The sequence below is a fragment of the Vidua chalybeata genome, chromosome 10, assembly GCF_026979565.1.
Source record: "Vidua chalybeata isolate OUT-0048 chromosome 10, bVidCha1 merged haplotype, whole genome shotgun sequence".
NCBI lineage: Eukaryota > Metazoa > Chordata > Aves > Passeriformes > Viduidae > Vidua > Vidua chalybeata.
Window position 1 is genome coordinate 24,091,640 of NC_071539.1, and position 20,068 is coordinate 24,111,707.

Sequence of the window (20,068 nt, forward strand, 5' to 3'; positions counted from 1 at the left end):
ACCTCCCCAGTCGCACTGCAGTGGCAGCTTCCCAGTCCTAGGTGAATCCCCGCTCCCCACGGTGCTTCTGGGGTCTCTTTCCCTTTTCGGGGTGAGGAGATGAGGGGTTAGGATTGAATAAGATCAGATGCTACTGCATCAAAAAGAAACCAGGAAAAAAAAATAAGTAGAAGAAAGAACAAAAAAATGAAATCAAACCCACCAAGGAGATGTGACTGCAGTGGCTAATTTACCAGAAAGCAAAGGGAACAGGGCCTCCCGTTGGGAAACTTTCAAACCCCAGCGAGCTCCGGCAGCCGCTGGGAGTGGGGAAGTGTGGCTGGCAGCGTGTCTGAGGCTGACACCTGCCCCGCCAGCATGTGGCAGACCGTTTAGAGTGTTAATGGCAAGAATTCACCAATTAAACAACATTTCATCTTTTTTTCCTGAAATACTTTCCACGTGTGCTGTCCTAAAGAGTAACCTCAAATTTTTTTAATGATGTAAAGCATTGATGTTGTCTGTCTTCCTCAGCAAGGTGCTTTCCTTAGCTGTGATTCATCACCCTGTTTTTCTTTTCCAATTAAGCTGCTCACTTAGAGCACCGAGACAATCAGTGTCTCATCCTATGAGCTGGGCTCAGCATTATCAGTGACTTTGTCCTTCGGAGTGGGTTCTTGGTAAACCAGAGGTGTTTTCAGTTTCAGGCTATTGTATTTTACTGGCAATTGTGACACGAGGGAGGTCAGTGATCTCGTAAAGCTCGAGCAGACTGGGAGGGGTCTGATAAGAGTGGAGCCTTGATTGCAAATGCTTGTGTGCTCTTGGGTTGCTTTTTGGAGCCTTCACATCCCCTCAGAGAGCTCAGGCAGCTGCTGTTAGGGCTCTCCACTGCCCTCAGACCAGAGTCGATATTGAAGGCTTACATGCAGTGCTCCTGTAAGAGTTTTGTACATTAAACACGAAGGTCAGTGAGCTAATCTTTGACGTTGTCAGAGCATTCCCAGGGAGCTCAGTCCCTCTGGGCAATGAGTGGCCAGATACTGGAGCTGAGATGCTTGAGAGGGGAAGAATCCCCTTGCAATTCCCAAGCATGGAAGGAGTCTGGCAGTGGTGGGTATGGCTGCTGTTGCTGGAGCCTCCAGTGTCCTGCTCACTCCGCGTTTATGAGTGGCACTTCAGGAGTGCCCACAAATGGTGAGGAGCAGACATGATCACCAAATATATTATTTTGTAGAAAAATTTAAAGAGAAGCACATTATTTTTGTCAACATATGCAGTAGACTTTCTAAAATGGTGAATACTTCTGATTGACAGCTTTGACTCAGCTGCAGCCTGGCTTCTCTGGCCAGGCTGCGTCTCCCCAGTGGTGTCATCACCTCCTCTCTGAGTGATCTCACACCTCGTGGGAGGTGTGCTCTGGCAACTGAACCACAGCTCCGGTGAGGCACCACTTCAAAAACAAGGTTTTGTTGAAAACAAAAACATAGTAGGTCTTGATGTTTTCAGAAATTAAATACTAGACAGAGTGAGGGCCTTTAATGGGAAGCTTTTTTTTTTTTTTTTCCCCAAGGAGAAAGACACAATTTTCCATATAAAAACATAATGGAGGGAATTTTTTGACTATCCCTGGGCAGCAGTTCCTAAGATCCAGTATTAATGGAGGGCTGAGGAATGAATGCAGTCAATCTTGTCCACTTCTTGCCTTGGCAGCATCCATGAGTGAAGCACTGACTGCCACGTTGTCCTGATGGGGCACTCTCTTCCCTAGGAGTGGGTGGATGTGTAAATCTTTCTGCTTTGCCCCAAAAGTCTGCATGGTGGATACTGCAGTCCTTTCAAGCCTCAGTGGATTTGGTGCTGTTTGCACACCAGTTGCCCAGTTCCTAGGCTAGCAGAGCAGTGAGCAGCCAGGTTCATTTCTCACACTTCTAGGCCTGTATGGGAGTTTTTTGGCTGTGAAAGTTCTGCAGGGATGCTGTGTGCTGCGCCAAGTGCTGTTTCCAAGGAAAAGTGCCATGAGTGGGTCCTAAACTTGATAACCATGGGTGTCCTGTTCTACATAGTGGATTTTATTTCTTCCTTGTGTGGTGGTTGTCTAAATTGGCAATGAATTTTAGCCAAATACTTCTGGTTTGTCCTTCAGGAGTCACATTAAAGCCTGTCAAACAGTGTGGCTGGGAGCCTTCCTGTGCAGCATCTGGGTATGAGCAGTACTGGAAACAGCATCCTGGCAGAAACTAACCTTGTCTCTGAACCATTGTGGTTTCTCTAATGAGATCAGTCTGCCACCTGCATCTCTCAGGGGTGTGACTATTTTAGAGATTTTGTAAGCGTATAAACAACCTTCCTCCCTTCCATCTTTTGCTTTATTCTTCATTTCCTTCTGTTCATCTCCATCCTCTCTCACGGTGCTGTGTCCTTGCAGACGTTCCTTATTGCTGGTTTGAGGTGAGCATTGTTTCACAGCTATGAAAGAGATTGCGTGTGAGACAGAGCCCTCAGGATTTCACAGCACCCCCTGAGCAGCACCATCAGCCAGGCTTTGGCAGCAGCCTGGTTCTCATCTCTGACTCCTGAGCATTGGTGGTGGCTCAGCAGAGCTTGGCTCTGGAACCCTGAGTGCAGCATCAGATCTGCTTCTCGAGGTCATGAGCACAGTGGACTTCAATGAAGAGCTGTGACCAGTGAGGCTGAAATTCGCCATTGAGTCTGTGATCCAGGAACTCACAGGGTAATGTTGTTATTTCTTATTACTTTTCATGGAAGTTGCTCAGATATAAGGAATTTATGTTGAAGGCCTAAATATTTGGGATTATACTTTGTATTTATTGTCAACAGTCAAAACAACATTGGCACTGAAACTTCTGTGGGAAGGTTGTGAACTATTAATTATTTTCAGTCTACTTGGCATAACATGAAGGATTATTAACATAACCAGTCTTACAGGTGATGATAAATTCAACAAGCATTACTTCTACTTTTTTAAGAGGTTGGTTTTTATTCTTATTAATCTTTCACATTGATGCCTTATTCCAGCTGTCAAAATTCCTTTTAGAGGAGACATAAACCTTGTAATTTGCCAGGAAGTTAAGATATTTATTTAAGATCATTTTCCTCTTAATATAGCAACCAGGGTTTTCCTTTTATCTTGTAAAAAGCAAAACTTTGCAACATTACCTCAGTTCTGCAGACCTAGCATTAAATTCTGTTTTACCAATCCATCTTAAGGGGAAGAACATGTCTGTTAAATCTTTGTCTTCTCCTTCAATGAGGCACTTCACTAGTAGGCCAGGAGGAAAATAGTTTTCAGTTGTTCCTATGTATCTACTTTCAATATTGAGTGTAGCACCCTGAATCACAGAGGTCAGCCTGGGAATGGCTGTGAGGCTGGTGAAGGACACGTGGAGATTTTGGACCTGCTGCTCTACCTGCAGCCTCCTGTGCAGGTTACTCACAGCTCTGACCTGGTGCTGGCAGTGCACGTGGGAGCACTGAGTTGTGAACAGCTGAGGTTCTGTGGCTCTGGCTGACATCTGCTCTGGAGAATGTGTGTGACTTCCTTGCTGGAGCATGGCATCCAAGCTGAAATGAAACCCCAGCTGAGAGACCTTGCTCGTTTTACTGCCTCCACTGCATGTGTTCAGGGTGTTTCCAAGCATGGCCTGCTTTGCTGTGCAGTACAAAACAATATTGACTCCAACAGTATCCTGTGGGCTCAATGGCCTTTTGAAATGGAGCAATGAAATATAAATTCATGAGAAATTAACATGACAAGGCAAATACCTTTTATATTGACTGAAATGTATATGTGAGAAAAGTTAGGCTTCTAATAGTCTAAATAGAGAGAATTTGTGTGTGTGTGTAGGAAAGAAAAAAATGTCATGCTTCCCCAGTGTTATTTTTATTACTATTAAGTATATTTATCTTTTCCCCTGGTGAGCAAGTGTCGAGGGTGTACTTGTAGTTAAAGGAAATTAATCTGGTTTTGCTGGTTACCCACTTGGTCTGGCACCTCAGAGAGTGAGGGTCACTTCCTACTCAGGCTGTTTTATACTGGGAGCGCTGCTCTTCTGGTGAAAACACACCTTTCAGTACCCCACCCTGATAGCTCTTTTATCACTGCCTTGCTGGACTTCCCCTAGTCTAAACAAAGCTTTGGTGCTACTATTTGTGTTAGTTGTTTTTGTTTGAAACACAATGTTTTTTTAGTTTCTCTGAAATCTGCCCTGTGCCTTTCTTCTGATACAGATGGTTTTGTGGTGCTTGATATCATCCCATCACAACATCACAGGATGGTCTGGGATGGAAGGGACCTTACAGAGCCTTAGAGATCATCCAGTTCCAGCTGGATCCAGAGATCATCATTGTTCCAGCCATGGGCAGGGACAACTTCCACTAGACCAGATTGTTCAAAAAATGAAATGAAATGAAATGAAATGAAATGAAATGAAATTAAATTAAATTAAATGAAACAAATAAGCTGTCATGAAAAATACTGTTTATCCTAAGCTGAACTTAAGCACAGCCCTAGTGCTCAGAGCAGAGTGCAGGGCATCCCCTACAAGCACCTGTGTTATCTCCACCTGTCTCTAAGTCTTTTGGCTTCAATTAGACAGAAATGTGTAGCAATGTAAGCAATTGCTTATATCCCTCTTTTCAACATGCCTCCACAATTATAATGCTCCACACAAGTAAATATCAAAAAGAAACGCCTGTTTCTTGTCTTGACTTTTAACTCAAGTAACATTTCAATGGCAAAGAAATATCTATCCTGGCATTCATCTTTTATGATGTGGTCCAGTGAGTAACAGTGTAAACTGTATTTAAACATAGCAATTACAGAGAACAAAGGGGTGGCTGAGGGAAGCTGGACATGTCTATGCACATTACAGGGCTCTTTCAGAAGGCAGCAGAGTGTCCTCTCAACTTTGGTTCCTAAAATACAGATTGGGATGAGTTTCCTTTGCCCTAATGCTCAGCTCGCAGCAACGGCTGCTTCCTCAGAAGGGCTTAAACCATCCTCGACACTGTAGGGAATTTTCTTAGGAATGACCTAGTGACTTCCTAAATTCCCCTCTCAGTTTTTTTACTTGCATTCTTCTTTTCAGATTTTCAGCTGCCTGTTTTACTTACTCTGTTTTTGGTGGGTAGGACAGGAACACGGAAATCCCATTTTTCATTCCCCAGCTGCACAGCCAGTGTGTTACAGTTCCACCTGTGCTGGCGGCGATTTCCTGTTTTAGAAGATTAATTGGAGTTGAGAAATTCTGAGTTCCTCTAAAAGAAACTATTTTCCTTTCCTGTGTGGAAGGGAGATTGCAGTCTTCTGAGGCTGTAAACTTGTTTAGACCCACTGATGTAGCAATTGGTACCAGTTAGAGATACTGGCTGGTTTCAATTCTGTTCTGTGACATCAATGTAAATCTAAGCAGCTGCTGTTGCTCTCTTTACCTCTTTTAGAGGGGGTTGTTCTTGCAGGAAGAGTTTTTTGTCCAGCCAGAAGTTTTGTCTCTTGCTCTCTCTTCTCTCTGAGTCAAAAGGCACTGTCTGTATTGTACTATATCTCCAGAAATGATTGCCCTGGTTGACTTCAAAGCCTTAATCCTGTAAACAGAAGTGGTTTCTAACATACCTTCCCAATTTGGATGGCCCTAAGGATTCACGTGCAAACAGCTTTCACTTGTTTTCTGCCTTTTTTTTTCCCCTCTTTTTTCCCCCTTTTTCTTTCCCCCCTGTTGAGGTGGTCAAATGGCCAGCACTTCTGCCTCAGTCACTTAGCTTATCCTGGTCTAGTTCCAAAGCCAGAGGGTGAGGAAATGGCCTTTTTCCTTGGGAATTTTGCTTTGCCAGTTTTTTTGTCACATGCCACATTAAATTGCTTGTTTCTTACCTTGCTGTGAAGTGTATTTGAACATCACTTGCTAAGGAGGGCTGGAGTCTGGCTTCATGCTCACTTTGCTTCTTTGGGGGAGGCAAGATGGGACATTCACAGCTGGCAATTCCCAGATTTCCAGAGTGGCAGGTCTTGAGCTGTTCATCTCTGAATCCAACACACGGGGAGTGCAGAGAGGGGTGACAAGGGACAAGGAGGGACAAGAGGAGGAAGAGAAATAAAGGGGACAGTGTGTCATCTAAAATGAATAGGAGAACATGGGGAAACAGGAAGGAGTTCATGAGGGACGTTGAGGTTTCTGATCTTGTTTCTAATTTAGGCATGAGCTATAAAAACATATGTATTCATATATTTCTCATATGACTTGCTTTGAAGGCTACTAAGATTCTCCATGAATAAAACTCTTTGTTCCTCTCTCTGACCTGTCACATTTAATCTTTTCAAGCAGTTACCATTTAACAGCAACTGTAAGAAGATATTTGAACTGGTCTCCTGATTCCACCCTGGCCCCCAGAACCAGCACAGCAGTCAGAGGTTAATGAGAGCTGGGAGAAATAAACAATTTGGGCTGCGTGTGCCACAGATGCAGAACCTACTGGAGATGGCAGGGCAGCAGAATGAGGGGTTGTCCCAACAGATTTTCAACAGACCCCATCAAGCCCAGATGTGGCATTGTTGCCTTGAGACTACTGTGCATTTGAGACTAAGAAAGAAAGCAATTCTTAATAAACTTGGGAACTACTATTCAAGAGATTTAATTTTTCTCCCCCTTCTGTTTCACGTCAAGGTGGAATTTTGGCCAAAAACCAGACTTTTGTGGGTTTTTTCCACTGTGTACTTAATCTCATGCAGTTTTAAGGAATTAGACTAAAATATATCAGCTTAGCTAGAGAACATTTTTTTTTCATTTGATGTAACAAAAATAATTTGATAATGATTTCAAAATTCTTGCTGACAAAAATTGGAAAAATAATTTGACAAATGACAGGCCTCTGCTAAATACCTTTGCAAAGGTCACACTCAGCCAGTTTGGAGAAAAAACATGGAAAAAAATTGAGCTAAGGTAGTTCTTTAATAAATTTCCCTTTAATATCATTAACTGGACATCAGATAGGAAAAAAAAAAGACAGCAAAAAGATTAATTGGAAACCTTGGAAAATCATATTTAACTAGATGGAAAGACCATAAACAGATGGAATGAAGTGGAAAAGGGCAAAAGGTACCGAAGCTGGCATATGCTGGGGGCAGACTGGCTTGGGAAGATTGTTTGACTCAGCAGGATTTCTGTGTGTGTAAGGTTACAGGTGGGGGTATGTGGGAGCAGCCCTGCAGACCCGGGGTGCCCAACACAGTGTGATCTTCTGGGCATTAAAAAGGCAAATTGCTAATTAGGACACTCAGTGTCTGTCAGAAAACCTGCATGAGGCAAGCACAGTCACTGGGAGCTGGCAATGAACCTGCCATGCAGTGATGCCATGCAGTGATGCCACGCAGTGACGCCACATAATGATGCCATGCAATGATGCCATCCAATGATGCCATGCAGTGATGCCACGCAGTGATGCCACATAATGATGCCATGCAATGATGCCATCCAATGATGCCATGCAGTGATGCCATCCAATGGTGCCATGCAGTGATGCCACGCAGTGACGCCACATAATGATGCCATGCAATGATGCCATCCAATGGTGCCATGCAGTGATGCCACGCAGTGACGCCACATAATGATGCCATGCAATGATGCCATCCAATGGTGCCATGCAGTGATGCCACGCAGTGACGCCACATAATGATGCCATGCAATGATGCCATCCAATGATGCCATGCAGTGATGCCATCCAATGATGCCATGCAGTGATGCCACGCAGTGATGCCACGCGGTGTCTATTGTAGCCTTGGCCTGCAGCAGCCTCCAGTGTGACCCTGGCGTGTTTGGGTGCCAGCAGTGTGAATGACAAAGCCCGTCCCTGATGTGCAGAGCAGCTGTTTGCCATGGAGTGACACTCCAGTGTCCCCTGGAGCAGCACATCCCATTGGCCTGGAAGGCAGGGACAGTGCCCATTTTTGGGTAAGGCCAGGGAGCAGCAGTGGTGCTCAGCTGGGGTTCCTGCAGGCAGTGCCACAGATGCGTGGGCAAGTGTGTTTGAGAGGTAAGAGTGAGTCAGTCAGCCCAGAAGGATTTATTTAAAAACTTTTTGCCCCAGACAAGATGTGCAGCATGGGACACGGGCTGTTTCTCTTAAGCCACGCGGTAGAAGCCCTGCCAGGTACATCAGAGCAGGGTGTGGAAAACCCAGTGTTCAGAGTCCCGCATGCTGCAAGGGACGGACCCTGCTGCAGGGAGAAACACAAAGATGCTTTTGTTGAGTCTCCCTGCATTATCATTCTAATTCAGCGTTTACACAGTGCAACAGCCCCACTTCTGTCAGATGCTAACTAACTAGGGTCTGTTCACATTTTTTCATCTTTTGAGGGAGGTTATCACCTGATCTTTAACAACTTGAAATAATCAGTTTTTTAATAGAGTTCATATGGCCAAGACCACTATGGAACTGCATGACTGTTCCCCCAGCTGCTGTTGTGGGGGAAGGAGAGAAAACAGCAAAAGAAAACCATGCTGTTTTTCAAGGCATATTTTATGGATAATTTAGCTGAGCATCATCAGTTCTTAGGTTTGAAAATTATTAAGCCACAAAGTGTAATGTCATGTTCTTTGATAGAAAACCTGACGTGCTGTAACAGGACCTTGTTTTTCATATCTGAGTGTATTTCTTCTTAACATATATCTGTGATGATGGCAATTTAAGATGTGACTAAGATTAGAAGAGGTGAAGTATGGATCTCTCTAATACTTTATTCAGACTTTCTGTGAGGAATATTTAGCATAAGAGCCAAGATTTAAAGGTTAAATAAACATCTTTAAGTTAAATTATCAAGGGAAAAGACTGTTGTTTAAAAATAGTGTTTTAAGAGGTTATTTTGGATCTGTTACATGAAGGAATTAGCATAGGATGCTCTGGAAGTTTTACAGTGCTATTTCATGAATTGAGATTTTTTTCACTGGGATGTAGAGATTTCTTTTCCTGAATTGTGACTGCTCCAGGTATTTGCTCTGTTGTTAATGGTGCTTCAGAACAAAGGTGCTTGAGAGCTGATACTCTATCTTTTTTATTTGCTGTTTTGAAACACCTGTGTAGTCCTCACGGTAACTGAGTCACTGTAACTGAAAATTGTACTTGACAAAAGGAATTCTAAATGTAGCTTAATGGCACGGTAAGGATGTCCTTGAAGTTCCAGTTTCAATGATTGAGTGTCGGTGTCCATTGAGTGGGGGCACTAGAAAGGCTAGGAAGGATTTCTGTGGGATGCTCTCCTGTGATGGCCTCACTTCACAGCTCAGCTCTAGCAGCTGAGGTCTGGGTGAATCTGCAGGGTGAGGTCTGGGTGGATCCCTGCAGCTGACACAGGTATGCCAAAGTGCTCTGCTCCAAGATCTGTGGCTGAGCACACAGCAATAAGGATGCAGACCCGTGTGCAGTCAGCTATGTAAACATTTCCATATGCCAAATGTGTACAGCCTGTCATCACCATCCAGTCTTGGCCTTCCTGCTGGATGGGCATGCTCCCAGCTCCTGGTGGGATGTGGGATATCTGCAGAGAGGGCTGGGAGGCTGCTGCTGCCAGACACAGCTTCATGGAGTGTGACACAAGCTCATGGTGTGTGACAGGCTGAGGTCGGGCATTTCTTGCTGTATTGAGAGCCAAAGTGCTGTGAAGTTGCAGGAGGTGTGGATTATACACATCTGTATGCGTGTGCAATGTGCACACCAAGGAGCCCCCTCAGGAAAGCCCCTCCTGGCTCTGAGTGTCCTGCTTTATCCCACCTGCTGCTGCTGTGGAGGCTGTGGCTGGTGCCTGCCTGTTCCCCTGTCCCTCTTTCCCCGTCCCTGTCCAGGCAGGAGCTGGGCAGCACAATTCTGCTTTGGGTGGGTGGAGGGGAAAAAGGACACTACAAAAGCATTTTCTTTGCTGTCATCACATTCCTCTCTGCACCAGGAATTTATACCTGAGCTTCAGTGCCCTCAGTGCTCAGGATGAAAAATAAACAGCTTTTCAGGTGAACTTTTCAGGTCTTGAGAAGTCTAGACACCACTGGTCTTTCTGAGTGTCCACTTAGCCCTAACATTTTTAGAAGTCTGGAAATAAATAATTTTATTAGTCTTTCATGAAAAAAAAAAAAAAAAAAAAGAAAAAGGTTATTTCACAGCATAAAGAAGAATTAAGGTTGCAGTGAGTTACCCTTTCCTAGGAAAGCAGTAGTGGCTGGCCAAAGCTTTCTCCAAAGGTGTTTCTGGAGGGTTTGGTCTTTCCAGTAGTTCTTCTGTGAGGGAACTAAAAGCAGCAGGGAGTAGCATTTGGAAACCCTTCTTCAAATTGCTCCTTACTGATTACTGGCATTCCTGTGATAGCTGTAATGCAGTCATTACCCATCTCCTGAACAATCTTCTGAGCAGGACAGGCTCCTTCTGGCATGGCTTTTGCTTTCTGCCTGTCCTGATTAGCCCAGACAAAAAAAAAAAAATCAGCCTGTATCAGTTCCTGAGAAGTGCCCAATAGTTGTCGTGTAGTTGTGACCTGATTTTGGCATAGTGGGTGTAATTCCAGTTCCCATGCTCTCTGCGGTCTTTGAGCAGTCACTGCTGCTGATGTTGCAGTTGTCAGACAGAGCTGGGAGGCCTTTGCTGGGAGCTGGGATGTTGCCATTACTTCTCTTCCAGATGTGGGAGATCAGGTACAAAAGGCTGCTGCTGTGAGCAGGGGGCAGAGAAGGCTTGGAGAAGGTTGTTCACTGGCATTCTGCTTTCCATTTATTGCCTAAACAGGAGCATATTTCTTACTAATTTCAGTGACTTGGATCTAAGTAGTGTTCAGTGCTGCTGGTGTCAGATCCTCAGCTGGGCTGCAAGTTCAATTGCTGGGAAAACAATTATGGAAAGGAACCAATCCAACTCAATCCACAGCTCTCAGCCCCGTGCAGTTAACAGACATCAAATGAAATCATTTATACCTGGAAAAAGTTATAGAAAATGCATGAGGTTATGTGGTAGTAGCTCTCTGGCCACAGAGAGCAACACACAACTTTCCCAGGCATTGTCCTGGTGAAGGCTGTGAGAAGATTAGAGAAATGAATTATAAATAATTCTTATCTTTACTTGTTACACTTGTTGTAAACATGTAGAATGTGTTCTAGAGATTTGTTTAGCAAAGGGTAATTTCTTAATTAACTAATAGTGATAGTGTTTGGATTCAAGGACCAGTTGGGTCCACTTGTATTGTGACTGTCTGTAGGTTTCTTGATAAGCATAGTATAATGAAGTGATTGATCAGCCTTCTGAGAATCATGGAGTCAATGCTAATTATTACCCCTTCGGGAATGCCATGTTACAACAAGGTTACCTTCTTGCTTAACAGCTCTGCTCAAACTTATTGCCCAGGCATTTTTCAGAGTGGAATTTGGTGTTGTTCCCTGGGATTTCCTTGGATACTTAACCCTAGGTCAGTCTCTCCTGCAGAAAACCCTTCAAATACCAGTGGAAAATCCCAGAAATTTCCTTGGGCAGTTCTCCCTTGGGACTAATGATTCTCAGTCTCATGGAGGTGATTCAAGAGCCCATCTTCATCCCAGTGGTGTGATTAACCATGTCCCCTTTTGTCAGTTGGCTCAGAACTGCCTTTACCCCTGTTGTGGAGTGTCCCAGACAGTAAAGCAGATTGAAAATATAACAGATTGAAAAGAGCTGTAGCTCCCCTTGGGAAAAGATGTGAAAACGCATATTCTCAAAATTGGGGTGGGGAACACTGTTGTGCAATGCACGATGGGAAGACAAGGCTCGTATAAAACATCCTTGGTGGGAGAGAAAACCCCCAGCTTGCTTCCATTGAAATTTGTCATCTGTTCCTGAGACTATTACCAGAAGTGCAATCCTCCTGAGGCACCAGCCACCAGTGGAGGGTGAGGCCAGTCAGAGGCTGTCAGAGAAGGCCATCTCTGAGAGAGCTGAGTTTTCAAGAGGTTTAAAATCTACCCTGGAGATGGGGCACGAGGAAGATTACCAGCCAACGTTTGGTGGGAAGTGCCTCATTAATAATAAGCTTTCGGTGCAGAAGAACTGAGGAAGATGTTTTTCCATTATCACATGGGGGAAGCAATACCAGTTAAGGCAAGGCTTGCAGCAGAAACATTTACTGGAAGTGTTTACATGTTACTTAATACCTTGACATGCATTATTCAACTTGTGTAATATCAGCTGGGGTGGAGCAGGGAGGAATGACTTTGGCAGCAGAATTTGTTTGCTCCCCATGGAATATTTTCCTGGTTGTAGCTACCTTCTTTGGCCATGAGATACATTCCAGGAACAGAAAAAGTGTTCTTGAGCCACATTTTTATGAGCTGCTGGAACGTGCTCTCTTGTGAAGGTGACCTAACCTTGTCCAGATGGCTGCTCCTGCTCTGAGCACTGCCACCCTGTCAGTCTTTCTCCAGAGTGGAACAGAACTGCAACAAAAGCCCCCTGTGAGCCCTCTCCAAGCAGGGGAGAGGGCACTGAAATGGGTGCACTTCTCCTTCTGGAAATAATCCCCACGTTCCCTTGCAGAGGGAGGCAGCAAGTGCACTCTCCTGAGCAAGGCACTTCGGCTGCAGCTCTCCTGGTGTGCCTGGAGGACTTTCTGAACTGCAGCCAAGTGAGCTGTGCCTTTCTGCTGGGGAAAAGGCAGGGAGAGTTCTGCTCACATAAGCAGGGCTGCAGTCACACCGTGAAGGAGAGGAGAAGGAGAAATAGATTGGGAGCGTGAAGTTCAGCAGGCATCTCTGCTTCCCTCATCCACAGACAGCAATGTCATGATTCACCTGCTGGATGATTTTGTTTTGCTGACAAAGCTGTGATAAATAAAGACTTGCCATCATTTGCATATTTGTTTAATCTAAAGGCATGTGAGTCATATTAATGAAACTTTCAACTTGTTGTGATAGACTGCCAGGCAGAGTGGGTGAAACACACAGTTTTTTATTTGGTTAATCAGTACTTGGAAACTTCGTAAAAAGTGATTCAGCACAAAGCCTGGAGGTTCCAAAACAGCAAGGCAGGCTTCATTTCTAGTTTTGAAAGGAGTAATAATATACTTGTACTCCCTACGCTGCAACATTTTTTTTTCCAATGGCATCTTGCCAGACTTAGTAATTTTAATTCTTGTAGACAAAAAATTAGGATGATGCATCTGTAGCTTGAAGAAACTGTCTAAAATATAATTCCTAGAAATAACATGAGTCTTCCTGATTCAGGATGACTGGATTGTGTAGCAACGAAAGGCTAGAAAAATGAATTTTAAAAAATGTACTGGCATTTTAGGAGTATTCCAGGAATCTCTCCTGCACTAGTTGTGCAGTGCCTGTTAATAACTATGCTCTGAAATGTTCTTTTTTCCAAGGATGGGACTCATGGCTCTGGATTATCGAAGTTTAGTAGAACTTTGAGATGAAATTATTTCTATCTGCTGCAGCAGGGAACTGAACATTCTTGCTTCTCAGCAATTTCAGCGTGTGCTTGTGACTCTGTTTGCACTGATTTATTGTAAGACAGTTTTACAGAAAAATAAACATTGAAATTAGTTATACATGAATTAGCATTAGACTTGAAACATTGTTAATAAGACATCTGTAAACACCTTTCGAAAGCCTATCTGCTATACATATATGTATTTTTAGTAGTCCTTTTAAAAATAGAAACTCATCAGTAGTATTAAAATTACAACACAGTCACCAGAGGGAAGTTAGAATCTGAGATTTTAGATAGAGATTCACAATAATAGTCCATTTGTAGTTAGAGTTGTTATTTTTGAGGAATGATGATGCATGTAGTATTTGTCGTTTTTCTAGTGCTTACAGATTTTTTAAATTTCACAACAACTTCTTCAGTTTGCCCTGCTGTGTAGGTATAGTGGTGATAAGCAATGAAATTGTTGTTTTGATCACATTTTCCATGGGCTAGTGAAATGTTAATGCAGTACCTGTGTCTTATGGTAGCAGCACATTTGCTTTTATCTTTCTTTGGTTTGCACATCACGTGTAACTTGTGCGAGGTGAAGAAAGATTTAGGTTGGAGCAAGTCTTTCCTGGTTTGCCAAGTTGCATGGCCAAATTCTGAGGTGATGCCCTCTGTGCCCTTCAGGTCAGTAAATGTGTTTGACCCAAAGGATAACTACATCAGTGTATTAGAGGGACAAAGACTGTTTTCTCTCTTGTGGCAGTTCTGACAAAACAAAGTCTTGCTAACCATGACTTACACCATTGTGGCTGGACAACGATGTCCTCTGAGAAAACTTGACAAAACGTCAGTTGAAAGTCTCCTCAAGGTGAAATTCTGAAATAATACAGTGTTTCATATCCACAGTCATTAAAATGTGTGACAGCCTCAATAGTGTTCCTGATCATTGCTGGTTTTCACAGTTGTCACATCTGCTCTAAGAATTGCCTTAACAAAAAGGCCAGCTAGAAAATAAATATGCAAAGAGGCTGAGAGAGAGATGGATTTCCTGTAATGAATCTTTTTCTAGTCTTTGCCTCTGGCTGAGAATAGTAATATGCCATTAATCTAAGAGATGTAAAACATGCTGTGCTGTGCTTGGAAGGGTGTCAGAAACTCCTCCTGTGAGGATGAGAAGATATTTTATTGCTATTCCAATTGTTGGTTAGCCTAATCATAGAAAGCATTTCAGAAAAAGGGAACTCCTTGTGAAGGCTGATGTTTGATTTTGGTAATTAGCAGATTGCAAAGAGGAGCTGGTAACACAGATGTGTTGAGGCCGGAGGAGCAGCTGTTACACTTGAAGTGCTGTCTCACACATTACAACCTGCTGGACATTGAAGCCTATTTTTAGTAAAAGAATAAATAAGCTGGCTGTGCCCTACTTTTTGTCAAAATGTGTCATGGGATCTTTGTATTTGATTAGAAAAGTTGGTAGAAATAACACAAGGGAACTCGGTGCATCGTCTAAAAACTGCCATTTCTACCAATCCAGTTATGTTAATAAAATTGGTTATGAGTTCAGGCCCACAAAGTAGGCAGAGGAAATGATAGCTGGTGGGAGACTTGTCTGTGTGGGCTGTGAGGTTACATGTGGACAGAAGTCCTGTTCTAGTCAGCACTGGCCTTTTGGATGAAAGAATTTGTTTTGTGTTGATGGAACTATTTTTACAAAGCCTGCGTTAGGAAACTGGAAAAATGAAAGACTTTGTAGAGTTATTTGTATATAAAGGGAGAATGTAGCAGGAAAGTCAGTTGGCCACTTCAGGATGCTGTTGATTGTTGTAAAGGCCTTACTCTTCCTAATTCTGAGTATTTTTTTTTTTAATCTGCACTTGCTGGTACAGATGGAGGTCCACATACTTAATGAAAAAGCTGTCTTATAAAGTGTGACCATACGTAGAAACCAGAACAGATGCAGAAAAAGATACATTGGCTATGGTATGGAATTAGTGACAATAAGTATTTTCAGTCAGTTTGTCTATAGATTAGTGCTATTAAAATTTTGCTGCTTTATTACAATAGAATTTGCATAAAGTGATCAAAATGCCGCCATTTAAAAGTGCCTGCCTAGGAGCTCCTGCCCATGGGGCTTCTGTGCTTTGGAAGCAATAGGACCATGTGCCTTCTGGCTGTGGGTTTCCATGGTGGGTGGGGGTTCAGTTCCCAGCCCTTCCTGGCACAGCTGCAGCCTCAGGGCAGAGGGACTCTGCAGTTCCCCAGCCAGGGCCCAGGTCTGGGGAGCACCAGGGGAGCTCTGTGGGATCACCAGCACAGCCAGTGCTCCAGGAGAGCCTTGGTGGGGTCAGACCTCCCTCCAGCTCAGACCTGCTGCTGCTCACCAGCTCACACAGCTTGTCTGAACGGGGAAAAGCAGAGAGAGGTGAGCCCAGGAGTTCACAGCATGGCTGTGTCTGCCCTGGTGGGTGCAGCAGCTGACTGCTGGTGATTCTGGTGCAGCACAGCAGCCTGGGAGGTCAGGGAGAATTAGGAAGAGGCCCTGTATTTCAAGTGGCTCCATGTCGTTTAAGTTAGGCTTAAAATTTTAAAACGAATGGCTTCAGACATGGAATTCAGCGGGGGGAACAGAACAGTGAAGTGTTAGGGCAGTGCCAGGATGCTGCAGCTGGATTTGAGGGGCTGCTGCAGCTGGTAGAGGGCTTTGCCTCTCTGGTTCCTGTACGCTCTCAGAGTTCTCAGAGAACTTTTCTACTGGATTTTGCTCGTGTTAAATAACTTGGTTTAGCAAAGCACTGTTAAAAGCTGCATGTTCTGGCTGCAGGCTGTTGCTCCATTAGCCAAAGCCAGCATCCCTTTTGTGTGCCACCTGCTTTGCAGTCTGGTACTGATCGGGCTGGCGGCTGCTGCTGCTGCTGCTGCTGCCCCTGCACGGGGCCAGCTGAGACACCAAGGGCAGCTCTTAGAGACACCCAGGGCACGGGGACCACAGCACTGCCCGAGCACCTCTGGGGAGTGTCCTGCCCACAGCATCCAGGTGGCGTGTCACCCCGCGTCCCTCACCATGCCATTAGCACTTCTCCATGCACCCCGAGAGGCCCTGGTGGCAGTGGTCAACTTGGATTTCACAGGCTGGGCTGTTGAATGACTGCAGAGATGGGGGAGGTCCAGGAGGCCAACTTTCATTTATCAGCTGAGCTGGTACAGGACCATGCTACCCATATATCTTATCCTCTGTCATACCATTTCTATGTGTTGCAGTACTTTAACCTAGGGCATGAAATCATGTATTGGGAATCTCTTAGCGTTTTCCCTACAGGAAATTAAATATAGGCTTCGACAGTTAAACCTGGGATTTATTGTACTAAACAAATGGTTTGAAATAGTCACAACCAGTATTATTCACTTGTTTATTAACACTACTTAAATTTCAGTGACTAATGACTCTACCTTCCAAACGGTAACAACCTGCTACTTTAGGGAATAGGGGACATATTTTTTCTAGTCTAGATGAAGGAGGGCTTTCAAAGGGGAGATGAAGGTTTTGTTAACAGACAAGCTATTTTTTAAATGTTGCAAAGCAAACTGGCTTTCCTGTAGTGACTGTTGAGGAGAGTGACATGTTATTTGTCATACACAAAATGTTTGAAAGCCCTTATTTGGACAGCAGTAGGCAGCAAGCTGGCAAAGGGATGACCATACAGTGTGGTGACCATTATTCTCTCTACTATTGCTCACACAATTTTGAATATAACTTTCTTTCTTTTTTTTTTTTTTTTTAAGAAAAGAATTAGTGACGAGAGATTCTTGTGTCATTCTGTACTCACCAGAAAACATTCCTGTGCTTTAACTGCCCAAAGCTCATTTGGTTTGTAGATGTTGCCATTGTATCACAGTATCGGACAGCAGCAAGTTGCTACGAGTGTTTAAATTTTCTAATAAATATTTTTTAAGCCCAGTATCTCCTGCCTAGTATTTTGCTGTGTTCTGGATCATTGTCCTTTAGATTTTTTTTTTTAATTTTTTTTTTCTGCTTCAGGCCAAACATCCTTAACATGGCATTTCCACTTGCCTTTTTTAATGTCTGGGTCTGCTGTCACAGTTCTGTGATGTTTGCAAATACAGAAACGACTTAGTTCCTTTCTTCTGATCACTGCAGTGACACAGGATTCAAAGAGTGTAAACCCAAAAAACTGAAAACGACACATTTTCAAGCAACCAAGAATGTGCCCTAGGTGTACAGCTGTTTCACATGCAAAGACATGACTCAGATCCAGCCTTTTCAGACAAAGCCCTTTCATTATACTGTGAACGCATGTAACAATGGCCTGGGGGGCAGAATAATAGAACATTTGTTGTTTTGTGAAGGGGGGTGGGAAGGCAATCTAAAGGTAAGGAAATTGAAAATTAAAATTATATTTGAAGTCTGGTGGGGTTTTTTTGCATGCCACATAGGATATAAAAATGTTTCCTTAAGATATTTCAAGGCAAGTTCCTTATCCGTGTCACACACTGTCTGTAACAACTTCATGTGTGACAAGAACATGAATATCATGCAAGCTGATCAACTGTAATCTGAAATACCTTAATAACTACTGACTGAGATCTCTTTATTCCCCCTGCTAAATCCTGATCTTGTATTTGAAGGCATAAAACAGAAAATGGAAAGGAAATTTGAAATCAGGGATTACAACCCTGGAGAAAAACTTGGCATGGTCAGGTTTCACTGAAGTCTTTTCACAGAAATTGTCTATACAAGACAGTTTTAAAGTGCCTGGGGCTTTATGTGTGATAGACACTTCAAGGCATCATTACTCAATTGAAAAAGGTGGCAGTACAGCAAACAGATTTTTAAGGCTCTGGATTGCAGCCGTCTGCTCAGTCATTCACATCATACTTGGCTTATGCTTTGCAAAGACTGCACTGGATCCTGTAGAACAGCCACCTAATGTCGCAAGATCCAGAGTAAATAGCTCCTTTTAAAGAAACGTTATCAAGCCTTTCCAGTCACAAACCCATTTGTCATCAGTGAGGCCAACTACTGAGCCAAAGTTTCAGCGTCTAAGCCAAGACTATCTGGAATATTTAATGTCAAAACCACAAGTATCAGAATGATTTGAAAAACTGCAGATTTGGGGCTTTTTACACTACTGGATTTCATTAATGCCTTATTTCTTCAGAAATATATTTCAATTGCAATGTAAACTTTAAACAGAAGAAACAAGTGGCTCAACATGCTGAACTAAACTTTGCCATGTAGAACACGATCCATTTGTATGAGTGGCACATTTGCCTGATAAACCAGTTTCATTTGAACTCTGCTTTTTTTTTTTTTTTTCAGGAAGAAGGGAGATCAAGGCAAGTTACTACACTCTGTGGTGTGAAGTAGCAGCATGATGTTCAGGAGCAATGCCTGTGGTACTGAGCAGACTTAAGGAACTGGTTAAAAGCAGGAAGGGGAGCTGTTAATTGACACAGGACAGACAGGCTGTGAAGGCAACTGACACACGGTAGGCAAGATTTCTCATTAACTTCTGCCCTTCCACTGAGATTTGCCTAGAGGTAGCATTTGCATGATCACCATGCAAAAATCCCATTTGCTGAAGTAATAGGGGAGATCACTGTCCTTCCCAGACATTTCCAGTTAATTGATGTTGTGGTTGGTTGGGTGGTTTGTAAAAAACAACAAAACATTTCCTAGATATTTTCTGATCCAAATTTAATGGATTTTTAGTGCTTTGAGAATCGGCAAGTGAAGTTGAGGAAGTAAATCCATCCACCCATTTTCAAAACTGGAATAACTTGAAAAATGAACAGACTAAAATAGACAAGCTTAATGATACAGCATGATTTATTAGCATAGGGATGTTAAAATATGCATAATATGATCATACTCTTTGTGGACAAGGATGTGCTACGCCTTGCCCTGTGTTCATTGAAGGCGGCAGGAATGCTGCTGCTGATTTCAGTGGGTGGGGACGTGCCCGCTGCATGCAAAAGTTATTTCATTACCGGTTACATTCTACCTTGCCTTCCTTTGCTTGCTTCTTTTAAGCATTAGAAAGCCCCCTTTTCTATGTACTAGTTCCCATGGAATTATTCCTGGCCGCTCAGCACCAAGACTCTTGAAATGAGGACGTATCGGTGAATTCATTGGCAAGGCAATAGACTGCTATAATGAGCTCTTCCCTGCTGATTTCCAGAAGGCGCTTCGGGAAAGGTGCTCTGGGATGAGCCTCTCCAGCGTGCCCAGGGCGGCTGCCCCTGCTCGCAGTCCGACCTGGGGGTGCGGTAGCGGCTTCCGGAGCGCTGCGAGTGCGAGCCGCGCCCGCGGAGCGCCGGAGCGGGGAAAGAAGCGGAGCTGCGCGTCCGTCCGCGGGCCGGCGGAGCGCTCCGGAGCGCCAGGGCCGGCTCGCCAGAGGCTGCGCGGCCCGGCCCGCGGCAGGGCGGGGGAAAGGCGACCCCGGCCCTCCCAGCAGCGCCGGCCGGAGGCGCGGCCAGCTCCGGCCCTCCGGGGAAGGGGAGCGGCCGCAGGGGCGGGACGCGCCGCGCCATTGGCCGCCCGGCGCGGTGCCATAGCGAAAGCCCGGCCCGGGTTGGCGGCGGCGGCCCGAGGGCGAAGCCATCGCCTTGGTAACCCCGGCGGAGC

At 44.2% G+C, this 20,068-nt stretch overlaps 1 protein-coding gene across 1 annotated transcript in view; it reads left to right on the forward strand.

The window, feature by feature from the left end:
• The first annotated feature begins 2,165 nt into the window (after positions 1-2,165).
• PIK3CB (phosphatidylinositol-4,5-bisphosphate 3-kinase catalytic subunit beta) overlaps positions 2,166-20,068 on the forward strand; it is an 85,922-nt gene continuing 68,019 nt past the window's right edge. Inside the window, exons 1-2 of the mRNA XM_053951880.1 lie at positions 2,166-2,713; positions 18,761-18,929. The gene's annotated coding sequence lies outside the window, so the exon portion shown is untranslated. The remainder of the gene's footprint in view (positions 2,714-18,760; positions 18,930-20,068) is intronic.